We start from the raw sequence: 16,858 nt of genomic DNA, 5'->3' as shown, positions 1-16,858 counted from the left end.
TAAAACTGATTTACATTTCTTCTGTAGACGACTTTACAAGAAAAACACAATAGAGTTGTGTAAAAGTGTCCTAATATGTTTGTGTAAATTTTTACAATTTAACAACCAAAATGAATGACATTATTGTTGTGGCATGTTTGTGTGTGTTAAAAATGAGTAATCATATTTAAAAACCTGAGGCAGAACCCACAAAATGAAAAATATTTTAAATTTTTTTTTTTTTTTTAAGGTATAACATTTTTATTAAAACATTGCTTCACGTTACAGAGTCGGTTGCATTGGTAATAAACAGGTACACATTGATAGTGTCACAACATGATGAAAAAAGAACATCAAATGATCGTTAGTGGATCCTCTCCTATATGTTATACAATCTCACAGACATCATGTGAAAGAAAATGCAAAACAAAAATATATACTAAAGACCTGCCAGTCTAATTGCAGCAGAGATATGAGGAGGCTGAGGCCCCGCGGCACCCCCAACCCCTAATCTGTCAGTACTATGGGAGGATCCCCAATTGCCATTCGTGTTTCAAACCATTCAGTGTTTTTTTGTGAATTTTGGATTCTAGTTTGGAAATCTACCGGAAGAGTAGCCACATAGCTTTCCCAGGATTCAAAAAATTGCTCTACTAGCTTGTCTTTTTGCAAGGCTGTTTCTATCCAGTGCATCTGAAATATATGATGTAGCTTCCCTTTGAATAGAGATAGAGTGGGAGGATCCTTATGTATCCAAGATTGTAGGATCGCCTTACGTGCTGCTGCACTAATTGCCAGCAGCAGTCGTCTACCCCCCTTCGTTATTATTTGTCCAGCTGGGATTATTCCAAATATTGCACCATTCTGCAGTAAAAGGGATAACATTTACCAGATGCTCCATAGTGTATTGGCGTATCGGAAGCCAAAATCGACGGAGAAGTGGGCACGACCAGAAACAATGCAATAGGTCCGCTTTGGGAGCGTGACATTTCAGACAATTGTCCGAATCTGTCATACCCGCCTTATATTGTTTATATGGGCAGACGTAAGCTCTGTGAACTATATTATAAAACATCTCTTGGTATTGTGCTGAGGGCATAAGTTTGCAGGAGTGCAGCAAACTTTGTAATAGTGTATCACATGTCAGTCCAGGGAAGTCTGATATCCATTTGCGTATTCCTGAGTCTGAATGAGAGTGATCTAGCTGAGTGTTTAAACGTTTGTAATGTAGTGAAAGGGCACTCTTCGTGGCTGGAGGTGTGTGCAACAAGGTATCTAGTGCATTATTCAAGTCCTCCTTCGACAATGCCCTAAGAACCGAACAGGTATAATGTTGCAACTGGAGAAAGGCCAATGGATAATCTCGTAGGAACGGAAATTTTTCCTGCGATTGAGTAAATGTGAGAGGTTTCCCTGTGTCTGTATTAACTAGTTGTCCTATGTCCTGCAGACCCTCATCGTGGAACATCGTAAAGGGGAACCCCGCCTCCCCATGCTGGAAGTCAGGATTACCCAGAAACCGTAGAAACAAGGATTTATGTCTCCCCAAGTTTCCGGATCTTCTCAAGGAGTGCCAAAGGCGATAGACCGACCACAGAAGGGGATTATCTTTCAGATCCTGATCGCAGTCCGCCTCCATATAGTGGAGGAAGTTCGGCAAGTTTTTACATTTTATGAATTGTGCCTCAAGGTGTGTATTTGCATAAGTGTCGGTATCGTTTAACCAGTCTTTCAAGAACCTTAATAAAGATGCGTGGTTATAAAGCAAAACGTTTGGGAAGTTAATTCCGCCATTAGCTTTTGGTTGTTGTAGTTTATGCATGGCAATACGAGGTCTCTTGCCTTTCCATATAAACTGTCGGAACAGTTTAGTTATGTGGGACAGATCTGATCTACTAATCAATATCGGGAGGGATTGTAAAATGTATAATAACCGTGGAAATGTACACATTTTATCAAAGCAGCTCTCCCAAGATACGAAAGCATTAAATGGTTCCATCCTTCAAGTTCTTTCGCAATAAGGGTTATTGCCGCCTTTACATTCAGCCTATATAGATCCGAAGGATATTTCAGAAGGTTAATGCCCAGGTATGTTATGTAGGTGTTTGCCCAGTTTATAGGGATCTGTTTCCCCCATCCCAGGCGCCTCACCCCGTGTTTCAAATATAGCCCTATAGATTTTGAAAGATTAACCTGGAAACCCGAAATTTGTCCAAATTTGTCTAATAAAGCTAAAATATCCTGCAAGGAATCTCTGGGGTTCCTAATATAAACTAACACATCGTCCGCGAATGCCGACAGTTTTATCTCTTTGTCCCCAATTGGGATACCTTGATAAATCTTCGAGTTCTGTAGTACCCAAAAGAGGGGGTCTATGGATAAGTTGAAGAGAAGGGGTGACAGGGGACACCCCTGTCTTGTACCCCTTTGCATCGAAATCTGAGGACCCCGTTTGCCGTTAACCAGCAAAGAGGTCGTCGGAGCGGTATAGAGATACTTAATAATATCTATAAAATTCTCTTTAAACCCTCTGTAGTGCAACACATTAAACAGATGATGCCATGACACGGTGTCAAAGGCCTTGTGTGTGTCCAGGCTTAAGAGCATGTATTCCTAATTAGGGGCATTTCTGGACGCCACTGTCGCCGCAATGGCTGTGCGAATGGCCTTGACTGATTGGCGGCCACGCACAAAACCATATTGATGGTCTGTCAGTAACTCCGGGAGAATTAGTTGCAGTCTGTTCGCTATGATCTTTGTGAAAATTTTAAAATCAGAGTTCAAAAGAGAGATGGGCCTATAAGAGTCTGCCAATAGTGGATCTTTAACAAACAAAAAAAAACCCTTGCGCTATTCAGACTCAATTAGAGGCAACAAGGCTTGAATAATCTCAAATAAGATTATAATTACAAGATGATTTTATTATCTATAAAATTGATCAAATATGAACCTATATAATTCATTAACAACTGTAATATGCGCATATACATAAAAATAAAACATTACTAATAATACAACTACTAATGAGCATAAGAGGTGGATCATATAATTAACAGTGACCACAGTGGGCTAGACACTGATAACGTCCTTGCTTTCAATTTTCAAATAGGACCTTCTCATCAAATGTGTTCATGAGTCCTTCATAATTAGATATCATATATTGTTGCTGCTGGATAGATCTTGTGAGGTATGAGAGTATTGGATTAATTCCCTGATACCTGTGCGGAGTGGGTTTGACTGTGTATATAGGCACCCATTTGCAATTACACATACTTATATATGTATATGTATGTTTATATATATATATACAATAGCGCCAGACATCACTAGTGGTTTTTTAATAGTGGATCTTTGTCTGGTTTAAGGATTAGAGTAGTGTATGCTTGAGAGAATGTCGGGTATATGGGGTGTTCCCGATAGATTTTGTTATAGAGTTCCAATAACGTTGGCATGAGTTCTCGCTGTAGCAGTTTCTAATAAGTCCCAGTAAACCCATCAGGTCCCGGTGACTTGTTGGGTTGCAATGACTTTATAACTGTTTTAATTTCGTCTTCCCGAATGTCCCCTTCTAATGTTTCTTTCTGTTCTGAGCTAAGTGTTGATAAATTTGCCTAAAACAGAAAAACCCTCTGCAGCTCCTCCTGTGGGGCGATACCAAAATCTAAACGTTGTTGTGCCTGGGCCGTTAAAAAAGCATCGAGTAATTTTTTATCACGCAGATATATTTCCAAGAGATTCTCAGAAGGGTCAGTTTTGTAAGCATTAAAACTATAGAACATGGCTGCATACAATGCATGATATTGTTTGGAACTTTCTTTTCTTTTTTTTGCTACGTATCCAATTATATGACCTCGCAGCACCGCCTTTGACGTCTCCCAGAACAGCACCGAGTTATCCCAATGCTCTATATTATCGTCCACAAAATTGTTCCAAGAGTGCAGTAGAAATTTCCTAAATTCATCCGTAGTGGACAGGTAGTCAGGGAAACGCCAAAGGCAGTCCACACTCGCACGGGAGCCAGCATATATCTCCAGTCGCACCGGCGCATGGTCCGAGATGATTATGTCATCTAAAGCAGCGCTTTTGATCTGATCTAGAAAGTGATCTGCCAGTAGAATGTAGTCTATCCTTGACAATGAACCATGCACCCTGGATAAATGGCTATAGGATCTGTATGTCTGATGTAATAGGCGCCATGGATCACTCAAGTGTAGAACCTCCCTCATTTCCCGTAAATATTTCCAGCATGAGGAGGACGGCCTCGAGACGTGAGACGATTTATCTAATGCAGGGTCATCTACTGTATTGAAATCCCCACCAACCACTAGGGTGAAGTTAACCCTGCTAGCCAAGACCTGAGTGGGTTGGCATAAAAATTCTCCAGTTGCCACATTGGGTGCGTATAGGTTTACTAGTGTAAATTTGTTGCCCTCGATCAGTGTATCTAGTATTAAGTAGCGACCCTCAGGATCCGCTATAGAGTGTAGGATTTCATATCTCAGGTGTTTGTGAAACACAATCGCCACCCCTCTGGATTTAGAAGAGTAAGAGGCTTGTACACACTCCGCTATCCAGGGGGCGCGCAGTGTAGACCCATCCCCTAGTCTCCAATGAGTCTCCTGTAAGAAGGCTATAGAGGGACGTTTCCTACGGAGGTGAGTGAGAATCTTTTTCCTTTTAATTGGGGTGTTCAGTCCTCCCACGTTCCAGGATAGTATGGAACAATGGGAGTCGTCCCCAACTTTAGGGACGTCAGAGGTATCACCCGCCATCAGTATCAAGTATGGGGGAGGAATAGCCATGACCCAACCCCCCTCTCGCGGTCACAAGAAAAAACGTCCCCACATCTAGGAGGGGCATTGGACGGGTCTGAAGTACCAGGGGGCGCAGGCCCCAGTCACCTCCCTCCACCTCATATCTTCGAGTCCCTAATACATGAAAAAGGCAGGCTAGTACAATTCGGCAGTGAAATTGAAGCAATGCAATAACTGTTTTTGTATAAACATTTGAAACTGGGTCAACCAACAGACCCAAATTAAACCACTGAGGATCCCCAACTCCATCAGAGGGGATGCTCCGTCCTGTCAATAACCTTAGTATAAGTAGTAAGAACTGCAGCAACATATTGTGAAATTGACAAAACAATAATCAAATTAGAGTAAAAGAATAAAAAACGCATTAGAAAACAAACATTCAAGGTCATATATTCTAACTTAGTTGTATAGTAAGACTCAAGAACAGGGGTTCGAGGATTCATTCGGATACCTCCCAGGGAACCCTTTGGAGAGCATGGTAGAACAGAATTGGTGGTAGCGAGAAGGGAATCTCTCCCCGAGTAGTAGGCCACAGTGCACCTAGACCCCGTCAACTGGTAACATTCCCATATGTCAGGGGAAACCCATGGATTCAGCTGTCAGCACTAACGTCAGAACGAGCCGGTGAGGGAGGGCTGTTCCTTAAGAAGTGTGATTTCGCTTGTTGAGGGTCAGTGAACAACTGAGTACGGCCATTCTCAACAACCCTCAGTTTGGCTGGGTAGAGCAGTGCGAATTTAATCTTTTTGTTTACCAAGAACTTACAGACCTCCGAAAAGGCCTTGCGTTTTTGAGAGACCATGACTGAAAAGTCTTGGAACACTAAGATTTTTTTGCCATCCACCCTAAGTTCAGGGGTAGCGCGATATGCCTGCAACAGTCTCTCTTTGTCTCTATAGTCGAGGAATTTGGCAATAGTCGGCCTGGGTTGTGCCCCCCTGTCCCTGCGTTGCGCACCTAATCTATGTGCTCTTTCCACCGGCAACGGTGGGTCAGTATCTGGAAACCCCAGCGCCACCGGAACAAGAGTGCTGATGTAAGCCTACAACTGTGTATCTGATACCGACTCAGGAATGCCTATAAAGCGTAAATTACATCTTCTATTTCTATTTTCTAAATCATCAAGTTTCTCCATCATAACGTGGATAGTTTGAGATTTAGTGGCAAGTTCCTGTTGCAGTGCATGCATCGAGTCTTCTGTGTCACTGGTCCTCTGTTCCAGAGTGTCAATTCTAGCTGTGTTTGCTTCTACCTTAGCCAACGAAGTGTCCAGTCTAGCATGTAAGTCCTCAAATTTCTTATCTATAAGGGGCATAAGCATGTTAATAACCTCCTTAGCATTCTCCGCCGGCGATGGAAAGGTTATATTGCGAGGATATGACTGGGAAGTAGAGTCCTCCCCTCCGGATACCGGAGAGGGAGGAGTAGGCGGATGAGATGCATTCCCTTTTTGGGCGGTTTGGCGTTTATAGGTTGATTTCGCATTAGAAGTAGGCATGTCTGCTAGGGAATTCTGATGTTTTTCTAGAAATTTGTCCATAACACTATGGACCCAAACAAAGAAAAACTGTAGGGCAGGCCCACACTCACGGGTAGGTGGAATAACCCTAAGGGATGCTTTATAGTCTTACTAAAATGTGCAGAGTAGACCTCGTTGTTTCACTCTAATATCTACATTTCACGTAAAGAAATAAATTAACAGTGAGAGGTATCTCTCAGAATAGTATAACAGAAGAGAGATCGCTTACTGCTCTCTAGAATCCTAGAAGAATCACGGGCAAATCAACACATCAACAATTGCAGCACAGTAATATAAGAATTATGTGAATACAGAATTGGAATATAAGCAGTTAGAAAGAATAAATGAAAGGTGATATGAAAAATTCACAATTTAACCACAAGGTGGCAGCGCAAGCTTCAATATAGAAATCTCTCGATTCCCAATAAGAAATACCTGTACCAAAAATAAATAAAAGCAAAATAAAATAAGTTATTTAGGTACCAGTAAATTCGCCATGGGGAAGAGGCGTGTTTGGTTAGATAATTGAGAAAGCAGTCCTCATATAAACAGTCTGTAAATAAATCACAGACAGCTACAGTGCAGCTCTTCAAAAGCACAGTGGAATTAGCTCAGGGGCAAGTCCAGCAGTCTGGTAGGAGCCAGCCACCTCGCCTTTTCAATCGTGATACTCAGAAGAATGTGTGCAGTAGTCCCGTATCACATAAGCACAGTTGCCCAGAAGGGTATGAGGAGAGAAGTAGTAAAAGAGCAGAGAGGGGAAAAATGGAATGGGTAGGGAGGAAGGGTGGTGAGGGAGTAGGAGATACACTAGGAGGGAATGGATCTAAGAAAAGGGAGAGAGTGGATATCAGAGGCTGTTAGTAAGGGAAGAAGGAGGGGGGTGACGTACAGTATTAGTACCTGGGGAAGAGAGTGTCGGTCACTTCGTGTAGGCACGCAGCATCCCTGTCGAAGTCACAGCAAGGGCTGCAGGATTCCCTGGATCAAGGTCACCGGTAGGCCCTCGCACTAGCAGCCAATAGTCTGGGGGTTAGTAGATCCCTCCTGCCTCTCAGAGCGCACCGCTGGGCCGCACAGTGTCGGATCTTCGGTCCACAAGGCAAGGGGGCAGTGTTCGAAGTGCCGCCTCAGGATCCGTCCTCCGGGTCAGAGACACCCCTCTGTCCACAGGCAGCTCAAGGAGTGTCGTTGCGCACCGGGTCTCCCTCTCCAGGATCAGGTAGGCGGGCGTTTGGGTAGTGCAGCGGCCAGAGAGACTCAGCCACGTCCCAGGCCGTCACACACAGCCCAGAGCAGAGCGTCCTCCCCCGCAGCAGCCGCGCGTGTCAGGGCGGCATCTGGTCCTTGCAGCCGTATCAGAAGCAGGGCGGGCGCCAGACCGAGGAGCGGTAAGGTGGAATAGGCTGGAGGCAGCTCGCACCTCGTCACAGCAGCCCGCAGTGGTGATCGTAGGACAGGGCGCGCGTCCAAGCAGCCACACACCCCACCACCGCAAGGGCCTCCCCAGCGTCACCCGAACAGGAGTGAGCTCCGGGTCCGGTATCAACGAGCCGCAGGTAAATGGCAGCAGCTCCCCTCCAGCGCCAGCAGCTCACAGCAGAAGTCACTGGTACAGGCAAAATCGTGCCAACGCCATGCTGGCGGTCATGCCGGCCATCCAGCCCGATGGCCTGATTCCGGGGCAATCCACCACTTTTCCCCACAATATAAGGTTCCCTGCCGTCAGGGAGTTTCCACAGCAAAGAGATGCAGTTTTTGTGGAAGTTAGATCCACCAAAAAGGGGGATTCAGAGGGATTCTCTACATAGCGTGGAGGAGCTAAGTTAAAAAGCGGCCATACTAGCTGGCCACGCCCCCGGAAGTTCAAATATTTTACATTTTAACACTAATGTGTGTAATAATGGATATATGTTGAAAAATGTGTACTGACTTACAAATCTCCAAGTTTACTCCAGCAAACATAAGGCAATAAATTATTTTGGATGAGACAAGTTTGTGTCCCTTTTATAGGCATGGTAAGTCAGGTGTGAATGATTTGTAAGTGTCAACACATGTAAACACGGCTGATAAAAGCAGGTCTATTTTTTTGCTGATTTTTTTTTACGAATCGCAAAATAATACGACCGCAATTGAGCACTCAAAGACTAACACCCAAATACGAATGAATAGTGAATACCCGTGTTGTATGAAATAACAGCCGCGTTTGACCGATGGTCTATTCATTCGTATTTCTGAACTTTGTCATTTAAACCATTACGAATAGTCCAAACACTGCCGAGATTTGTGCTTAGTGAATTCCTGTGTTGGAACTTAGAAAAAGAAACACAAATCGGACAAACTCGGATTATTAGTAAATATAGGCCCATGCCTTCTTCAGCAGTACAAGGCAGCTCAGTTCAATGTTTGTTTTATGACACCTTGGAATGTAAATGGCAAACCTATAATTAGCTATTACATTGAAAACACTATGGCCCTCATTCCAAGTTGTTCGCTCGGTAATTTTCTTCGCATCGCAGCGTTTTTCTGCTTAGTACGCATGCGCAATGTTCGCACTGCGACTGCGCCAAGTAATTTTGCTATGAAGATAGTATTTTTACTCGCGGCTTTTTCTTCGCTCCGGCGATCGTAATGTGATTGACAGGAAATGGGTGTTACTGGGCGGAAACACGGCGTTTTATGGGCGTGTGGATAAAAACGCTACCGTTTCCGGAAAAAACGCGGGAGTGGCTGGAGAAACGGGGGAGTGTCTGGGCGAACGCTGGGTGTGTTTGTGACGTCAAACCAGGAACGACAAGCACTGAACTGATCGCAGATGCCGAGTAAGTCTGAAGCTACTCTGAAACTGCTAAGTAGTTTGTAATCGCAATATTGCGAATACATCGTTCGCAATTTTAAGAAGCTAAGATTCACTCCCAGTAGGCGGCGGCTTAGCGTGTGTAACTCTGCTAAAATCGCCTTGCGAGCGAACAACTCGGAATGAGGGCCTATGAGAATATACCAGCTAAATGTTAAGTTATAGGTATATATACATGAGTTCAGTGAGAGAGAAGTCAGGTAGCAGGAGGAAAAGGAGTTGGAGGTCAGAAGGAAAGAAGTTGCAGAGTTAAGAAGAAGCTAAGTGCAGGAGGAGGAAGGATAGCAGGAAATGAAGATGTAGACTGAAGCTTGGTGCAGGACAGAAAGGAAAGGATCTTTAGGACGGTAACTTGCAAGTATACAATTTATATTAGTAATTGTCTAAGTTTGTGAAACTTATATTATGTTTGTTCTATAATTAAGGAAGCATAAATATTATTAGTATATATGTCACCACTGTGTATATCTTATTCTGTATGATTTGATTTTGCCTGTAATAAATCAGATGATAAGAGCGGTAATCTCAAGTTTGAACTCTCTTTAAGGAATCATACCTTCATAATTTCATAAGTCATATGTATAAGGACTGAATATATTTATCAGCCACTTAGTTTGTAAGCCTGACATAATATATTTGCAAATCTATATTAATTTAAGTATCCATATATTAATAATCATATATGATATATTCAATATTAATATCATTTATAAATATGATTCCATAATTCAATAGGGGGAAGGAGGCTACTATCCTGGGTCCTGAAAAAAAAAAAGAGCCGCCAGAGAGGTTGGTAAGCACGGCATCCAGCCCCATACACCGACGAGTGATCCGCAACATGGCTGTCTTAACAGCATTGTAGGTCTGGACAAAGTAATGCACTGGGGCCAGTCATAGTTTACCCCTCTTACAGTCCAGCACCATCTCTTCACATGATTCCATAGAATAGAGCGAATGGCTGTCAGCACTCTGACAGGTGGATAGCTACAGCCATCCACCAATTAGAATCCTGACAGCCATTCACTGTCTGGCTGTAGGCTGGAAGGCAGGTAGCAAATGCTGTCTGGCCACTCTGATTGTGTGTAACTGACAGTCAGAGCAGCCAAGCAGCAATCTCTACCTGCCTCCCAAAGAGCTCCAAAGGCACCAGCCTGGGAGGCAGATTTAACCCCGGCCCAGCCCATCCATTCTCAAAGGCCCCAAGAATCGGGCCTTGGGCAACTGCCCAGAGTGCCTATACATTATAATGGCCTTGACCTGCGGTCCAACACAAAAGCACATTAACAAAGACACTGGCATGCGCATAGTGTCTATTCACCGCTGCTCTGCTAAGCAGGTCAGCGAGTGACAGCCTCCCAGCTGCCCCCTCCCTCCGCAGGACACTGACCAACAGCGTTCTAATGAAGTTGGCACGCCACCTCCTGCACCGTGACCCCCTCTGCCTGTCAATCAGGCAGAGGCTATCGCAGCCCTGAAATGCTTTTAGAATCTCACTGGGATCCCGGGGTGCGCATGCGCACTCCGCAAAGGGCTTCAGTGATCCAGTCTGAATTAGGCCCTCAGACGGTTGATATGTACATAGCATAGGACTGGTGAAAGTTACAATGGTGCATCCAATGGTGGCGCCTTAAGCCCAGTCAGTGCAGTAACTAGACATTTTAGCACTGTGTGCAAGAAACAGCATTGGGCCCACCCCCCATATGTAAAATAGCTTCAGTGCGCGTTGTAGGCACGTGAAAAATATATAGGGGCGTGGCTTTATGGGGAAGGGGTGTAGCCACAAAATAATACCATTTCATATTACAAAGCACAGTAGTCTCCATTATTCAATTTACGCCAAACGGAAGCGTCCCTACACCAGGTAGAGCCCCTTTTAAACATTACGGCAGACAGCATCCTCTTTTTACACATTACTGCAGACAGCATCCCCTTTTTACACATTACGGCAGACAGCGTCCCCCTTATTACACATTACGGCAGACAGCGTTCCTCTTTTTACACATTACTGCAGACAGCATCCCCTTTTTACACATTACGGCAGACAGCGTCCCCCTTATTACACATTACGGCAGACAGCGTTCCTCTTTTTACACATTACGGCAGACAGCATCCCCCTTTTTACACATTACGGCAGCCAGCGTCCCCCTTTTTACGCATTATGGCAGCCAGCGTCCCCCTTTTTACACATTACGGCAGGATAGATAGATAGACAGACAGAATAGTTGATACTTACCAACTCTCCGCTGGCTCAGGCAGTCAGGCTCCTCGGTACTGGCAGCTCCGGAGGCATAGAAAAAGGAGGAGGGGGGAGAAGGACTCCTGAGCCGCAGCAGCACAGTGTAATATGTAGCGGCGCTGCATGCAGCTGTCCCTCTCCTTCCACATTGTCTGGCCGCCGCCGCTGTGATTGCTGGGATGAGGGAAACGCATCCCAGCCTTCACTGCAGCGGTGACCAGCCTATGTGGAAGGAGAGGGACAGCCGCTACCAATTACATAGCGCTGCTGCGGCAGCCTCCTCACCCTCCTTCCTCTTCCTTCACACCTGCCCGGGTACTTCTCCTCGTCCTCTCCTCCTCCTGCACACACAGGTGGCTTGTAATGAGTCAATTTGACTCTTTACAAGCTGCTGACTTGGAATGCGGGCAGTTGCACCCTTAGGGCGACTGCGCTGTGTGCCAGGCACACATGTAGTTACGGCTCTGAGCCCAGTACACAGTAGCCGAGTCCCCGCCGATGCCCAATATGTGCATACACACTTGAAATGCCAGCGGGAAGGAGAGCGACAGGCGGTGGGTGGCGGAGGGAACGACACCCATGCTGCATCTGCAGCATGGCTGTCATTAACAAAGACCTCCCTCGTCTGTACATGTTCAGATGAGGGAGGAGGTCATTAATGATGTGCGGGGGTGCGCATAGTTAACGATAATGAGTGTACACACTAGGCGATATTATGAACAATGTCACTCAGAAATCCCTTTCTGAGCGACATTGTTCACAATATCGCCTGGTGTGTATGGGGCTTAAGAATACACACAACATGATTGTAGCGTCTGTACACACTGAAAGTGGGCGTCTCATTCTTGCACATTTGTATGCACGACTGCACACCAGGGAAATCACTGACACAACTACAGCAAAAGACACAAGGATGGCCGCAACTGTGTCCGATTCAGAATCAGGCCCTATGAGGAGGGAGTATACCACCACTCTTCAGACCCTGCCCCCCATTAGGACTGCTAGTCAACATACACAAGGTCGACCAGGTCATAAGGTCGACATGAAAAACGTAGACAGCAGAAAAGGTCAACAGGTACAAAAGATCGACATGAAAATGGTCAGTACAGAAAAGGTCAACAGAAGTGTTTAAGCTTTTTGGGATGTCATTTTGTATGTTTCATCACCCGTGACCACAATTAGTGCAAACGTGTACCCTTGCACAGGCTTTGGGTAGGTTACTTTTCCCAATCATATTCCACGTGGATGGTAAATCAAGCAAAAGTTGACAAATACGTGAAACCCCCCAAAAAAAGTTGTCGACCCATTGAACTTGTGGACCTTTTACCTGTCGGCCTTTTGACCATGTCCACCTATTGCATGTCGACCATATGGGGTCGCCCATATTGACTGTCTAACTGAACAGTGTCTACCCTTTAGGCTGTGTACACACGGTGCAATATTTATAAATATAGGCCCTCATTCCGAGTTGTTCACTCATTATTTTTCTTTGCATCGGTGCGATTTTCCGCTAACTGCGCATGCGCAATGTTCGCACTGCGGCTGCGTCAAGTAAATTTGCTAAGAAGTTTGGTATTTTACTGACGGCATTACACGTTTTTTTCTTCGTTCTGGTGATCGGAGTGTGATTGACAGGAAGTGGGTGTTTCTGGGCGGAAACTGACCGTTTTATGGGTGTGTGTGAAAAAACGCTACCGTTTCTGGGAAAAACGCGGGAGTGGCTGGAGAAACGGGGGAGTGTCTGGGCGAACGCTGGGTGTGTTTGTGACGTCAAACCAGGAACGACAAGCACTGAACTGATCGCACTGGCAGAGTAAGTCTCGAGCTACTCAGAAACTGCTAAGAAAAGTCTTTTCGCATTCGCAATATTGCGAATACTTCGTTCGCAATTCAGCTAAGCTAAGATTCACTCCCAGAGGGAGGCGGCTTAGCGTGTGCACTGCTGCGAAAAGCGGCTAGCGAGCGAACAACTCGGTATGAGGGCCATAGTGCATATCGCACTGTGTGTATAGATCTTGCGATGCCGATATGTGGTCCGGCAGGAGCAGCATCGCAAGGAAAAATAGATTGCGCAGGCAGCCCAACATTGACTATAATGGCGGGGCCAGGCTCCGGACACATCGAATAGTCAATGTCGGGCTGTATGGCGCATCTTGTGTACACAGCCTTACTCACATAGCTCTGGTGTCCTACCACATCCCAAATACATTCTTTAGGTTAAATGGTTTCTGAGAGAGAAAAAAAGTGTTTTACTAAGAAATGTAACCGTCCTCTACTTCTTCAGTCCTTTGTCCTCTATAGCGGACCCTCACCACAAGGTGATATCCTGACCCATCTGTTATCTCTATTAGAGACATATATTAGAAGACATATATGCAAAGACAATGTATTGCTTACCTTAATTTTCTCAGGCTCCTACCAGCGCTGGTTTCCTGTGGGGTGTGAGACAGAGACAGGCAACATACTGTAAAACAATGAGATGTGAGCAGGAAGTGACAATCAGCAGGGGGGTGCTTAACCCTTTCACTGCTGATGGGGTTGGTTTTTCTCTTCCCATCCCTGTGCACAGACTATTTTGGCTTATTTTAAACTGAACACATTCCAGCGTCAATGTTAGTCACTTTTGTGTGCAGGACCCTCACACCATGCCTTGTTTTTCAAGAAGACTTTGCATTTTTTTATTTTTTACATCTGACATAACTAGAGATGTGCGGCGGACACTTTTCGGGTTTTGGTTTTGGATCTGGATCCGTGTTTCAAAAAAAAGTGTTCTTGTTTGGATCTGGATTGGATTTGCCAAAACCACCCTTTCAGGTTTTGGTTTTGGATCTGAATTTTTTTTTTATAAAACCGGCTAAAATCACAGAATTTGGGGTTGTTTTTTTTGTTCCTATGGTATTATTAACCTAAATAACATTCATTTCCACTCAATTCCAGTCTATTTTGAACACCTCATACCTCACAATATTGTTTTTAGGCCAAAAGGTTGCACCAAGGTAGCTGGATGACTAAGCTAAGTGACACAAGTGGGTGGAACATACACGTGGACCATCTAGGCGTGGCACTGCAGTGGCAGACAGGATGGCACTTTTAAAAACTAGACCCCAAAGAGCACATAATGCAAAGAAAATAAAGAGGTGCAATATGGAATTGTCCTTAGGCCCTCCTACCCACCCTTATCTCCTATATAATAGCCCAGATCTGTGACTCTGTGACTGTGTGTATAACGCTGGGCGTGGCTAGGAGTTCTCATTGGGTTAGCAGTAGGTCTATCACACCCAGTCCACATTTGATTGGGAAAGAAACACCCTCCCACCAGTGGCGGAACTAGCGAGCAATGGGCCCATGTGCGACAAAATGGCTTGGGCCCCCCTCCCCCCATCCCATCCCATCCAAGTCCACCCCCTCACCCCTGGTGAGGATCTGGTGAGGGGGGCCTGCTCAGGGAAGTGGATACCTAGCAACAGTGCCGTAACTAGACATATTAGCACTGTGTGCAAGAAATGGCATTGGAGCCCCACCCCTGCATGCAAAATAGGGGCAGTGCGCGCCGTAGGCGCACGCAAAAATACATAGTGGCGTGGCTTCATGGGGAAGGGGTGTGGCCACAAAATAATACCAATTCATAAAACGGTGCACAGTAGGATCCATTATTCAAATTACGCCGCAGGTAGAGACCCTTTTACACCTTACGGCGGACAGATTCCTCTTTTTACACATTACAGCAGACAGCGTCCCCTATTTACACATTACGGCAGACAGCGTCCCCCTTTTTACACATAACGGCAGACAGCGTCCCCTTATTACACATAGCGGCAGACAGCGTACACTTGTTACACATAACGGCAGACAGCGTGCCCTTATTACACATAGCGGCAGACAGCGTACACTTTTTACACATAACGGCAGACAGCGTGCCCTTGTTAAACATAGCGGCAGACAGCGTACACTTTTTACACATAACGGCAGACAGCGTGCCCTTGTTAAACATAGCGGCAGACCGTGTGCCCTTTTTACACATTACGGCAGACAGCGTGCCCTTGTTACACATTATGGCAGACAGCGTGCCCTTGTTACACATAACGGCAGACAGCGTGCCCTTGTTACACATAACGGCAGACAGCGTGCCCTTGTTAAACATAGCGGCAGACAGCGTACACTTTTTACACATAACGGCAGACAGCGTGCCCTTGTTACACATAACGGCAGACAGCGTGCCCTTGTTACACATAACGGCAGACAGCGTGCCCTTTTTACACATTACGGCAGACAGCGTACCCTTGTTACACATTACGGCAGACAGCGTGCCCTTGTTACACATTACGGCAGGCAGATTCCCCCTTTTTACACATTGCGGCAAGCAGATTCCCCCTTTTTAGCAAATGGAGACTCACCATGCACATAGGGAATGAACAGCAGCAGCAGCAGCTCCAGCTCCGCTCTCTCTCTCCCTGTCCCTCCCATTATGACAGTGGGCGCCGGGGACGGCCACGAGATCTTGGCATGATGCTTGTCAGATCCCCGACGCCCAAATACAGAGAGAGGAAGCCGAGGGAGGGGTGGGATATAAACAGGAAGGGGGAGGAGCTGAGTTAGCTGCCCCTCCTCGCTTTCCTGATTGACAACATGATCTTGCAGCAGGAGGACGTGTGGAGGAGGAGGCGCTGGAGAGAGCATTCCCTCCAGCAGCAGCAGCAGCAGCAGACAGTCACAGAGAGTGTGTGAGACCTGTTTGCATATGAGGGAGGGACGGACCCTCCTCCCTCTTCGTGTGTTACAGAGGCGGCAGCGTGTCTGGTGCTGCGGCTGCTGCCCGTAGTGCCCTGGTGGCTGGTCTGATCTGTTCCTTATGACGGGCGGGCAGCGGGAGTCGCGGGACGCAGACCCGACGGGTCACGGGAGCGCTGGTGTGCGGCATGATACAATGAGTCATTGTGACTCATTGTAATGCCGGCCGGCGGCTGTGGGCCCTTGAGTGCGGCGGGGCCCCAGTGCAATGCACTGCCTGCCCTGCCAGTAGTTCCGCCCCTGCCTCCCACACAGGTTACATCCAGTGGGAGGCTCTAACCTTTGGCTGCTGTGTGTTCCCAGAGCAGGACTAACAATGGGGCTGATGGAGCTCAGCTCCAGGTCCACACCCCAAAATAGGCCCACTGCATCTGCAGCAACACACCCTCCAACAATTTACACATAAAAATCGGCACAAATTCTGAAAAGGGGGCGTGGCCACAGGTATAGTGGAGTGGCCACGCCCATTTTCCTATACTTTCAATGGAAGTTTGGAAAGCCAAAAATCTGGACAGACCATAAAAAAAAGGTCCTGTACCTGCTAAAAAGGCACAGTTGGAGGGTATGCCACTGCATCTGCTGCAAGTCTCTGCGTTGTAGATGGGGGGGGGGGGACTTTTACTGCAGCGTCCTATGTTCTGCTGCCAGTCCACCTGCCCCCTCCG

The 16,858-nt window shown here is 46.2% G+C and overlaps 1 long non-coding RNA gene across 1 annotated transcript in view; it reads right to left on the bottom strand.

Moving 5' to 3' along the window:
* LOC134944509 (uncharacterized) overlaps positions 1–13,851 on the bottom strand; it is a 63,420-nt gene extending 49,569 nt beyond the window's left edge. Inside the window, exon 1 of the long non-coding RNA XR_010181884.1 lies at positions 13,803–13,851. This is a non-coding gene — a long non-coding RNA (uncharacterized LOC134944509). The remainder of the gene's footprint in view (positions 1–13,802) is intronic.
* Positions 13,852–16,858: the final 3,007 nt, after the last annotated feature.

Source organism: Pseudophryne corroboree, chromosome 7, assembly GCF_028390025.1.
Source record: "Pseudophryne corroboree isolate aPseCor3 chromosome 7, aPseCor3.hap2, whole genome shotgun sequence".
In the NCBI taxonomy this organism is placed as follows: domain Eukaryota; kingdom Metazoa; phylum Chordata; class Amphibia; order Anura; family Myobatrachidae; genus Pseudophryne; species Pseudophryne corroboree.
Note: the sequence above shows the minus strand (reverse complement) of the source record. Positions and strands in the feature narration are given on the sequence as shown.